The 11513-nt window shown below is 45.1% G+C and overlaps 1 pseudogene; it reads left to right on the forward strand.

The window, feature by feature from the left end:
- Positions 1–453: 453 nt before the first annotated feature.
- On the forward strand, positions 454–2990 carry LOC103582520 (annotated as a pseudogene).
- The last annotated feature ends 8523 nt before the right edge of the window (positions 2991–11513 follow it).

Below are 11513 nucleotides of genomic sequence, written 5' to 3' on the forward strand. Positions count from 1 at the left end.
TAAGGTCTCATTCATCTGCACAGCTGGGGATAGAGAAAGGATATGTCATGACTCCCTCCCTCACGACCTTGCTCTGCCTTGGTGAGATTTAAAGAGGATGGAAAGTCCCTAATCTTGAAGGGACCCTAACCCCCAGGCAGACCGTGATCCTTTAGGAGACCCCAGGGGCTCAGGGGACTTACGGGGTAGAGAGGACCTGCTCAGGATTTGGGGGCAAATCTCTCACAGGCAACTCTCTTCCAAGGCTGAGTCTGTTTTCCAGGACCCGAGCACAGACAGGTGAGTCTGTCCCTGGCTGTCCCAAGTTTCTCCTCTTCACTGCAGACTAGCGGCCACCCTTGGTAGCTGGGGATGGAGAACAGCAGTTCGGGCTGAGTAATGGGGACATCTTGGAGGGCCCTGGGGCTGAGGGATGGGAACCTTCTTGAGACCCAGCCTCTGATTTGTTTCCAGGGACCCTCCCCAAACCCACCATATGGGCTGAGCCAGACTCTGTGATCACCTGAGGGAGGTCAGTGAACATCTGCTGTCAGGCAGCCCTGGAGGCCCAGGAGTACCATCTGGATAAAGAGGGAAGACCAGCATCCTGGATCAGACAGAGCCCACCAGAGCCCGGGAATAAGACCAAGTTCTCTACCCTATCCATGACACAGCACTGTGCAGGGTGATGTCACTGTTACTATCACAGCCCTGCTGGCTGGTCAGAGCACAGTGACCCTCTGGAGCTGGTGGTGACAGGTGAGAGGACACTCATGGGTCCCAGCCCCAGGCTCTGCCCTCGGGAAGGGGGTCTGCAGTGAGCGGTGTCCCCCGCTCACAGCACAGCCCTGGGGTATAATGTGGGGGTTGTGATCCCCATTTAACACAGCTGCCTTCTCTCTCCTAGGAGTCTACAGCAAACCCACCCTCTCAGCCCTGCCCAGCCCTGTTGTGACTTCAGGAGTGAATGTGACCCTCCCGTGTGGTTCAGGGCTGGGATTTAGCAGGTTTGTTCTGATTAAGGAAGGAACACAGAAGACCTTCTAGATCGTGGACTCACAGCAACACTATTATGGGCCATTCCAACCCCTGTTACCTGTGGGCCCCATGACCACAAGCCACAGGTGGACATTCAGATGCTACGGCTATGACAGGAACAAACCCCAGGTGTGGTCAGAACCCAGCAATACCCTGGAGGTCCTGGTTTTGGGTGATGAAGTTCCTTCCTTACCTCGTTTATTTTTTGTGTCCCTTGACCTGTTGATACAAGCCTTGCTCCAGGGGAGGGAGCCATAGGTGAGTGGAGTAATGAGAGGTCAGGGATGCTGGGGCTGGAGACACAGAGTGTGAGAGACAGTGAGACATGCAGGGCCAGGATGGGAGAAGGGAGGTGTTTGGGACAAACCAATCCCTGTAGCCCCAGCTTGTCTTTCCGCCCAGGTTTGTCCAGGAAGCCCTACCTCCTGACCCAGCAGAGCCTTGTCATAGCCTCTGGAGAGAGTCTGACCCTCCAGTGTCGCTCTGATGTCAGCTATGACAGATTCATTCTGTCCAAGGAGGGGGGATGTGATCTCTCCCAGTGCCCTGGCCAGCAGTGTCAGGCTGGGCTCTCTCAGGCTGACTTTCCCCTGGACCCTGTGAGTGGCTCCCATGGGGGCAGATACAAGTGCTACGGTGCATGCAACCTGTCCTCTGAGTGGTCGGCCCCCAGTGACTCCGTGGACATCCTGATCACAAGTGAGGAGCCCAGTGGATTCAGTATGGGACCCAGACTCTGCATAGGCCCTGCTGGTGGAGTCACGGGTTGTGATGGCCAGGTTGAGGGGTGGGGTCACAAGAGAGGGAGAGAGACAGAGAGGGGGTATAGGTGGGGGGGGCAGAGGCTCCGTGAACAGAGATAGACAGAGAGACTGGGCGTCCTCAGAGAGAGGTCCTGGTGAGGCCTCAGCTCAGAACTGAGTGGGGGACAGCCCCTCACCCATCCTTCTCTCTAGGGCAGCTCCCTAACAGACCCTCCCTCTCCATGAAGCTGGGCCCCAAGGTGGCCTCGGGAGTGAACGTGACCCTGCTGTGTCAGTCATGAAGCCCAATGGACCCTTTCCTTCTGTCCAAAGTGGGGAGAAACGATCCCCCACTGTGTCTTAGATCGAAGTACAGAGCTCAGCAGTGCCAGGCCAAATTCTCCATGAGACCTGAGACGTCATCTCACGGGGGGACCTACAGGTGCTATGGCTCACAAAGCAACTTCCCCGACCTGTTGTCAAACCCCAGTGACCCTCTGGAGCTTGTGGTCTCAGGTGAGTGACTCCTGACCCTGTCCTTTCTGAGCTCAATGGGTCAGCTTAAGGCCCTTAGTGGGAGACCCCTAGACTGGGATTGGAGTTGCGGGGAGGGCCCTGAGGGAGGGTCAGGAGAGGGGAGTTTATCTTCTAGAGAGCAGGAGGCCCACAGGAGCCTTCTCACCCCTTCCCTCCCCACATTCTCCTCACCAGAATGTGCCAAGTGGGTAGTGGGAGGACGTTAGGGAGGTGACAAGGCAGATGTAGGAGAAGAATAAACAAAAATGAGGTCTTGAGGGAAGCCCCACCCCTCATTCTCCTCTTTCCCTTATTCCTAGGATCCTCTGGGGTCCCAAGCCCCCTACCCACAGAGCCCAACTCAACAGCTGGTGAGTCTCAGGGCCCTGTCCGTAGAGTTTCAATTTCTCCCAGGCTTGCCTTGAGAGACTCTCAGCTAATCTACGTCCTCGTTCCAAATCTCAGCATGGCTTGTGTCCAGGAAAGCTAGGTGTCTGGCAGAGATGAGACCACAGGCTCCCAGGGGCTCTGAGACTGCGCTGGATGAGGGGTGGGTGGTCAAGGTAGAGGGAGCTGTTGGAGGCCCAGGCTGGAGCAGGAGCAGCTGGACTGAAGTCAGTGGTACCCCAGTTCCAGCCCCTCAACTCCCCGTCCTGATCTCAGGAGGCCCCGAGGATCACCACCTCACATCCAAAGAGTCAGGCTCCCAGGGTGGTAAGTGAGCGGCTGTGCTGGGAGGTGACGTGAGGTTCAGAAGAGGCAGGGGCTGAGTTATGACCTCAGTTCAGGCTCCTGTGAACACAGAGACTTGGACAAGACCTTCCACTGTCTGGGCATTTCAGATTGAAAAATCTAGAAAGAAAATGATTTAGGTCACCATAGAAGTACAAATGAAGTTATTCTTTGAGCTTCTTCAATCTTATGAAATATTTGAAACATAAATGCAAATGTGTATTAAGGTTTCCTTCTTTTCTCTTGAGTTGCATGTGGATAGTGAGTGGTTCTAGCATTCCCGGGACTGATACTCTGTTCATCTTCACCCGGCCCAGAGAGATGATTTCCAACTTCCTTCAGGAGCTGCACAGTCAGCGCCCAAGAACAGAGGCGTGCAGAAGAGGCAATTCCTGCCCAAAGGCCCCAGACTCACAACCCACCCTTGGTCTCCTCACTGCCACCTAGCACTCCTATATCTTCCCCCAGCTCCAGCCCAGATGTTGATGTCCAAAAAGAAAATGCACGTGAAAGGCAGAGGAGGGGACAACTTGGGGGTGGGTGACAGGGGCAGTGAGGTTTCAGCAGGCAACAGGAGGAAGAGGGGCAGGCTGGGAAATATCTGGGGCTCAGGAGGTTTGAAGGACTGAACCCCAACACTGCGTGACCAGGGGGACATCACCGTTGCTCTCTGGATCTCAGTGGCCCCATCCTGGAACATGGCAGGGACCTGCAGGACTGAGAGATCCAAGGGAATCTTACTTAGAGATGTAACCCCTTGTTGTGCCCCAGCAGATGCCACCATGAAGGGCACACAGCATGAGGATGCTGTGAAGCTGGACAGTCGGGCCAGACCCTGCCCCTGTCCTGTCCAGGGCACCAAAAGCCTTCTACTTGCCAAATTTAATCCAATGAACACTTCTCTGTCCTCCCACTACTCAGCTCTCAGTGTCCTTCCACAGCTGACCCTTCCCTTCCCAAAGCACATGGCCTCCTGCCTCCTGTGACCTCACTCTCTCCTGGTTTTCCTGTGACCTCGGGTCCCCTTCTGCCTGGTCCCCCTTCTGGCTACTCATCCTCTGCTTGACTGTCTGGTTCTTAGAGTGCTCCCCCGGGTTTCAGAGGAATTCAGGAATAAATGAACCACCCAAGACCCCTGTGCTCCCCTTCATTCATTCATCCCACAAATGTTCACGGGGAGCTCACTTTTTTTATTTTTTCATTTTTTGTTTATTTCTTTATTTTTACTTATTTCTTTTTTTTTATTATTTTGACTTCTCAATATACAATGTAGTTGATTTTCATGTCCCTTTACCTGTTCCTCTTTCCCTCCCCCCTCTCCTGGGGCAGGGGTCTCACCCAACTGCCCAGCTTCATGCCTCTCCTCCTCCCCCTACCTACATCATATCTGTTCACTTGTCTTAACACATTCAAGGAATTGCTGTGATTGTTGTGTCTTCTTCCCCCACACCCATTTGTTTGTTTGTATATTTACTTATTTGTTTATTTTTAGCTCCCACAAATAAGTGAGAGCACGTGGCATTTCTCTTTATGTGCCTTACTTGTTTCACTTTATATAATTTTCTCCAAGTCCATCCATGTTTCTGTGAATGGCAGTATTTCCTTAATTATAGTCGAGTAGTATTCCATTGTGTAGATATACCACAATTTCCTTAACCAGTCATCTGATGGTGGACATTTGTTCTGGTTCCAAATGTTGGCTATTGTAAATAGTGCTGTAATAAACATGGGAGTACAGGTATCCCTTCAGCATGATTATTTCCATTCCTCTGGATATATTCCCAGTAGTGGAATAGCTGGGTCATATGGTAGAACAATTTGTAATTGTTTGAGGAACCTCCATACCATTTTCCATAAAGTCTGCACCATTTTGCAGCCCCCCAATGGTATACAACCTCATCAGCATTTATCATTCTCAGTTTTTCTGATATTAGCCATCTCGACTGGAGTGAGATGGTGTTTCAAAGTGGCTTTGATTTGCACTTCCCAAATACTGAGTAATGTTGAGCATGTTTTCATGTGTCTGTTGGTTATTTGTATATATTTTTAATTGGCTTATTTGTTTTTTCACTGTAAAGTTGTCTGAGCTCTTTGTATATTCTAGATATTAATTCCTTGTTAGATCCATATTTTTCAGATATTTTCTCTCATTCTGTAGGATGTTTTCTTACTCTATTGATTGTTTCCTTTGCTGTGCAGAAGGTTTTAGTTTGATATAATCTTATTTATTTACGTTTTCTTTTGTTGCCTGTGCTTTTGGGGTGTTATTCATAAAGTCATGGCCTAGTCTTAAATCTTGTAGTGTTTGCCCTATGTTTTCTTCTAGGAATTTGAAAGTTTCAGGCCTTTTGCTTAGGTCTCTAATACAAGGTATGGACCAAGTTTCATTTTCTACAATCGGACATCCAGTATTCTGAGCACCATTTGTTGAAGAGGTAGGCTTTTCCTGAATGTATGTTCATGGTGACTTTATCAATGATCAGTTGGGTGTAAATATGTGGGTTGATTTCTGATTCTCTATTCTGTTCCATTGGTCCACATGTCTGTTTTTATGCCAGTACAATGCTGTTTTTATTACTACAGATTTGTAATATAGTTTGAAGTCAGGAAGTGTAATGCCCCCAGCTTTACTTTTTTTGCTCTTTGTTTTTTTTTAAACTAGTACATTAAAAAATTTTATTTATTTATTTTTTATTGGGTATGAATATTCATGAGATACAAAGCTGATTGTCACCCTCATGCCCATGATGTGAGGGCCAGATTCATATTGACAGCATGCCCATTACCACAAATTGCATTTGTATCCTGTGTCCCCCATCCAATTATCCCCAATCTCCCTCTCCTCCTTCTTTCCCTCCCACTCCACTTTAAGGAGTGTTCTCTCCCTCTGCAAGTCCAGTGCACTACTGTGGTCTTTCCTTTTGCTCAGTATTGTTTTGGCTATTCAGGGTCTTTTGTTGTTCCATATGAATGTTAGGATTGTATTTTCTATTTCTGTGAAGAATGTCATTGGTATTTTGATGGTAACCACATTGAATCTATAGACAGCTATGGGTACTATGAACATTTTTACAACATTGATTCTTCCAGTCTATGAACAAGGAATGTCTTTCCATCTCTTAGTGTCTTCTTTAATTTCTTTCAGAAGTGATGAGTCCTCATTGTAGAGATCTTTCACTGCTTTGATTAGATTTTTTCCCTAGGTATTTTTTTTTTTGGAGACTATTGTAAATGGTCTTGCTTTCTTGATCTCTTTTTCTTCTAGTTTGTTGTTGGAGTATAAAAAAGGTACTGATTTTTGTATGTTGCTTTTGTATCCTGCAACCTTACTGAATTTGTACATCAACTCCTAGAGTTTGCTGATACTGTTTTTTGGGGATTTGCATGTATAAAATCATGTCATCTGTGAACAGGGACAATTTGATTTTCTGTTTACCTATTTGGAAGCCCTTTATTTCTTTCTATTGTCTTATTGCTCTGGCAAGTACTACCAGTACTATGTTAAAAAGGGGTGGAGAGAGTGGACATCCTTGTCTCTTTTCTAATCTTAATGGAAAAGTTTTCAGCTTTTCCCCATTCAGGATGATATTGGCAGTGGGTTTATCATATACAGCTTTTATCATGTTGAGATACCTTCCATCAACACCTAATTTGTTGAGAATCTTTATCATGAAGGACTGTTGAATTTTGTGAAATGCTTTTTCTGCATCTATTGAGATGATCATATGGATTTTGTTTTTCACTTTGTCGATGTGGTGTATCACATTTTTTGCCTCGTGTATGTTGAACCATCCTTGCATTCCTGGGATGAATCCCACTTGATCACGATGTATAATCTTTTTGATATGTTGCTGTATTCTGTTTGGTAGTATTTTGATTTAGCATCTAAATTTATCAAGGATAATGGCCCATAGTTTTCTTTTTTTGTTGGATCTTTGTCTGGTTTTGGTATCAGTGTGATGCTGGCTTCATGGAATGAGTTTGGGAGAATGGTTTCTGTTTCAATGTTTTGGAATAGTTTTGAAAGAACTGGTGTTAGGCTTCCATTCATGATGGCAGAATAGATATTCCCCAGCATCATTCTCACCAATTAATTTACAAATATCGAAAAGCAATGACACCCAAGCTGGGGCTGCTAGAGCTCAGGAGAAGAGGAGGAGAGACCCACAGAGTGCATGAAGGTGGGAGAAGCCATGATGAGAGTAAGCAAAAACGACTCTGATCATTTTGAGCTCCTGCTGTGTCCAGGCTGGAGCTGCTGAGTGCAGAGAGCAGGAGCTGGCAAAAGCCACAGGTGTGCCCTTTGTATGAAGTTGCTTGGAGATGGCAGGGGAGAAGAGGGCCATGGTGGTCCCTAGGCCAGCAAGACCACTAATAGGGTTCCTGTGAACCCCCATGGGAGTGAAGTATCAGAAGAACTGAAAGAAGGAGCTACTCAGAGGCTGGTGAGTCATTGCAAGGGACCAAAACATGGCCTGTCCTATGGGAAGGCTTTGTAGCATGGGTGGTCATGGAGATCAGCCCATGAGGAGAACACTGGGACACAGCAAGGACAGCTGGTCTGCACCCTAATCAGGGAAGGATCAGTCAGAAGAGATTGGTCAGGAATATAGGATTGCATGGGGTTCAGTTTGATGAAAAGACTCACCCCCAGACCAGAGTTTCTACACAACCCAGGTGCACCGGATCTCTCCAGAGCTGGAAGTACATATAAAATCAGCCATTAAAACTTTAGCTACACAAAAAGCCTTCCCTAGGGAATCAGCAGCACAGCAGCAATTTAGGTCAACCACAGAGCTCAGTACTGGTTACCACAGGAAGTTCCCCCTTGTTAGAAGTGAGCAAAGGACAATTTAGTTCCAGTGCAGACTGTAAATGGTGGGAAAAAGAAATAATCCAACACAGAACTGAAAGAAAAAACAAAGTACCTGAATGTTAGAAGTGAGCAAAGGACAATTTAGTTCCAGTGCAGAGTGTAAATGGTGGGAAAAAGAAATAATCCAACACAGAACTGAAAGAAAAAACAAAGTACCTGAAAACAGGCACAAAGTTTCATATTAACTAGTAAGGGTCTCATTTCACTGAAGAACACCTATCACACCCAGAATAGGCAGAATTCCAATGGGGTTACCAAGCCAGAAAGGGGGGAGGTCAGGGGCCTCAGCAATGCACCCCACCACTTGCAACCCATCCTGAGGTTGGTGGATGAGGGCCTTGGTCATGCCCTCATGACATGCTCAACCAACCCAGTGGTGACCACCGAGCTGCTGAAGGAAGTGCTCCAGGGTCTCCCAACTTGGGGCTGTGGGGCACCGAGGACCTTGGCCATACCCTCCTTACATGCAGCCAGCCCAGCGTGAATCACCAAGCTGCCACAGGAAGCACCACAGTCTCTCCTGAGCTGGAGTGTGGGGGGCACATTGGCTGTGGCCACACCCTCGACATGTAAAACACTCCATGGATGACCATCAAGCCACAGCAAGAGGGACCCGGTTTCTGAGCTGGGATGGTGGGGGATGAGGGCTTTTGCCACATCCCCCTGACATCTGTACCTGGCCTGGCAATGACCAAGCCACTGCTGGAAGCCCCTGGTCTCCCTTGTGGGAATGAGGGGGATGCCAGAGGCCTCAATCTCACCCCTCCTCCTTCCTCCTTCTTCCATCCCATTTCCTTCCCCTTTCTTCTCTCCCCTTCACTCCCCTGCTCTGCAACAACACCATAGAATGCAAAAAATAATATAAATAAAATTACATTTTCTTTTTTAAAAAATAGTACTGGTATTAATTCCTCTTTAAAGGTTTGGTAGAATTCAGCAGTGAAGCCACCTGTTCCCAACCTTTTCTTTTCTGGGAGATTTCTGATCACTGCTTCAATGTCATTGCTTGTTATTGGTCTGTTCAGTTTTTCTATGTCTTTTTCGTTCAATCTTGGTAGTTTGTATGTTTCTAGAAATTGGTCCATTTCCTCCCTTTGTTTAAATTTGTTGGTGTATAGTTGTTGTTCATAGTAATCTCTAATGATTCTTTGTATTTTTGCTTTATCAGTTGTGATAACTCTTTTTTTGGTTTTGATTTCTGTTATTTTGCTCTCCTCTCTTCTTTTTTTTGTAAGTCTGGCTAGTGGTTTGTCTATTTTGTTTATCTTATCAGAAAACCAACTTTTTGTTCCATTGATCTTTTGTATCATATTTTTGTCTCTATTTCGTTTAGTTCCGCTCTGATTTTTATTATTTCTTTCTGACTACTAACTTTTGGATTGGATTGTTCCTGTTTTTCCAGTCCTTTGAGGTGTAAAGTTAGGTTGTTTATGTGAAATCTTTCTGTTCTCTTGATGTAAACTTTCCTCTTAGTACTGCTTTTGCAGTATCCCACAGGTTTGGTTATGATGTGTTGTTATTATCATTAGTTTCGAGAAATTTTTTGATTTCCTGTTTGATTTCTTTTTTAACCTGTATGTCATTAAGATGCATGTTGTTTAATTTCCAAGTATTTGTGTGATCTCCAAAATTTCTTTTGTTATTGATTTCTAGTTTTAATCCTTTGTGGTCTGAGAAGATACATGAAATGATTTCAGCTTTTAAAAATTTGTTGGTAATTGATTTGTGACCTAATATGTGATCTATGTTGCAGAATGTTCCATGGGCTGATGAGTAGAATCTATGTTCTGTGATTGTTGGGTGAAATGTTCTATATATATCCACCAAGTCCAATTGGTCTAGAGTGTAGTTGAAATCCTGTGTTTCCCTATGATTTTGTTGCCTAGATGATGTGTCCAATGTTGAGAGGGCAATGTTCAGGTGCCAAATTATTACAGTATTGAGGTCTATCTCTCTCTTTAAGTGTAGTAATGTTTGTTTTATAAGTCTGGGTGTGTTGCTTTGCCTCCCATGGATTTGTCACCTATTTTCCCCTGGGTGATGGAGCCACCAAAGATTACTCAAAGCCCATCTCTCCTGAGCAGTGTGATGCCCCCAAAAGGGGTTATTCTCCCAGAACCCTCACAATTATGGCATTCCTTCCATTTGGGAAAGTAACCACGAATTTGGGTTCTTTTCCCACATTTATTCTCCAGACCAGGAAGTTCCAGGAAGAGAACATAGGTGGGGTTTTTGCTAAGTACAGTTTAACAAGTTTAACAATAGAAGCTGTTAACATTCAGTAAGGTGTCAGTAAGGTGACATTCTATAATGCAATTAAGTTGATCCACTAACAAAAGCTTGATTTTAGCAAACATTCTCTTCTTACAGCAATTTCCCAGTATCTTTACATATCAATCAGTAACTTGTCTTTGAGCCAGCAACCTTGCTGTGTTCCAATTCTTTATCTTACAACAGAGACTGTAGCCTGGGGAAAATATCCTGTCCTTTACAAGATCAATATTTAAAACTGCAAGACTTTGGAAAACCAGGCCCCATGAAGTACATTTGCTTTATGCATATTTTACATGGGTGCACCAATGTTGGGAGCATATATATTTATGACTGTTATTTCTTCTTGGTGGATAGATCCTTTTATAATTATATAATGGCCCTCTTTATCTCTTTTTATAGTTTTTGGATTAAAGTCTTTTATCTGATATCAGATTATGTACTCCTGTTCATTTTTGGTTTCTATTTGTGTGATATATATTTTTCTGTCTTTTCACTTTTACTCTGGGTGAGTCTTTATAGGTGAGGTGGAATTCTTGCAGGCAGCATACAATTGGGTCTATTTTTTTAATCCATCCAGCCAGTCGATGTTTTTTGAGTGGGGAGTTCAATCCATTAACATTTAGCATTGTTACCGAAAGGTATTGTTTGATTCCTGTCATTTAATTGCTTTTGTGCGGTTGTTTTAAGTGTCTTTTGTTCCTTTCTTTTCCTGCTCTTTTATGACTTTGCAACTTGCTGGGTTTTTGAAGGGGAATGGTGTAGTTTTTTCCCACCCTTTTTCATTTGCCTGTGTCTTTTATCAGTGGGATTTATTCTTCCTAGTGCGTTCATGGTGGGGATTATTTTGGGGAGAGTTCCAGGTAGGGGACTCCCTTGAGAGTTCATTGCATGGCTGGTCATGTGGTACAGAATTCCCATAGGTTTTGTTTATCTGGGAAATACACTGTACCTCTTTCATATCTGAAAGATAGCCTTGCTGGGTATAGTGTTCTTGGTTGACATTTTTTCTCTTTCAGTGTTTTAAATACATCATCCTATTCTCCTCTGGCCTGTGGGGTTTCTGCTGAGAAGTCTGCCATTAGACTGATGGGGACTCCCGTATAAGTGACTTGACATTTTCTCTTGCCCTTTTTAGGATTCTCTTTTTGTATGTAACTTTTTCCAGTTTAACCATAATGTGTCTTGGAGAGGACCTTTTTAGATTGAACTTGTTTGGGGATCTTTGGATTCAGAGCCCAGAGTGCTAACCATTTCATCATAGAACCCCGCATTGTTTGGGGATCTTTGTGCTTCTTGTGTTTGGAAATCCATTTCTCTACCAATGCCAGGGAAATTTTCTGCTATTATATCATTGA

The sequence above is a fragment of the Galeopterus variegatus genome, unplaced genomic scaffold, assembly GCF_000696425.1.
Source record: "Galeopterus variegatus unplaced genomic scaffold, G_variegatus-3.0.2 Scaffold16593, whole genome shotgun sequence".
NCBI lineage: Eukaryota > Metazoa > Chordata > Mammalia > Dermoptera > Cynocephalidae > Galeopterus > Galeopterus variegatus.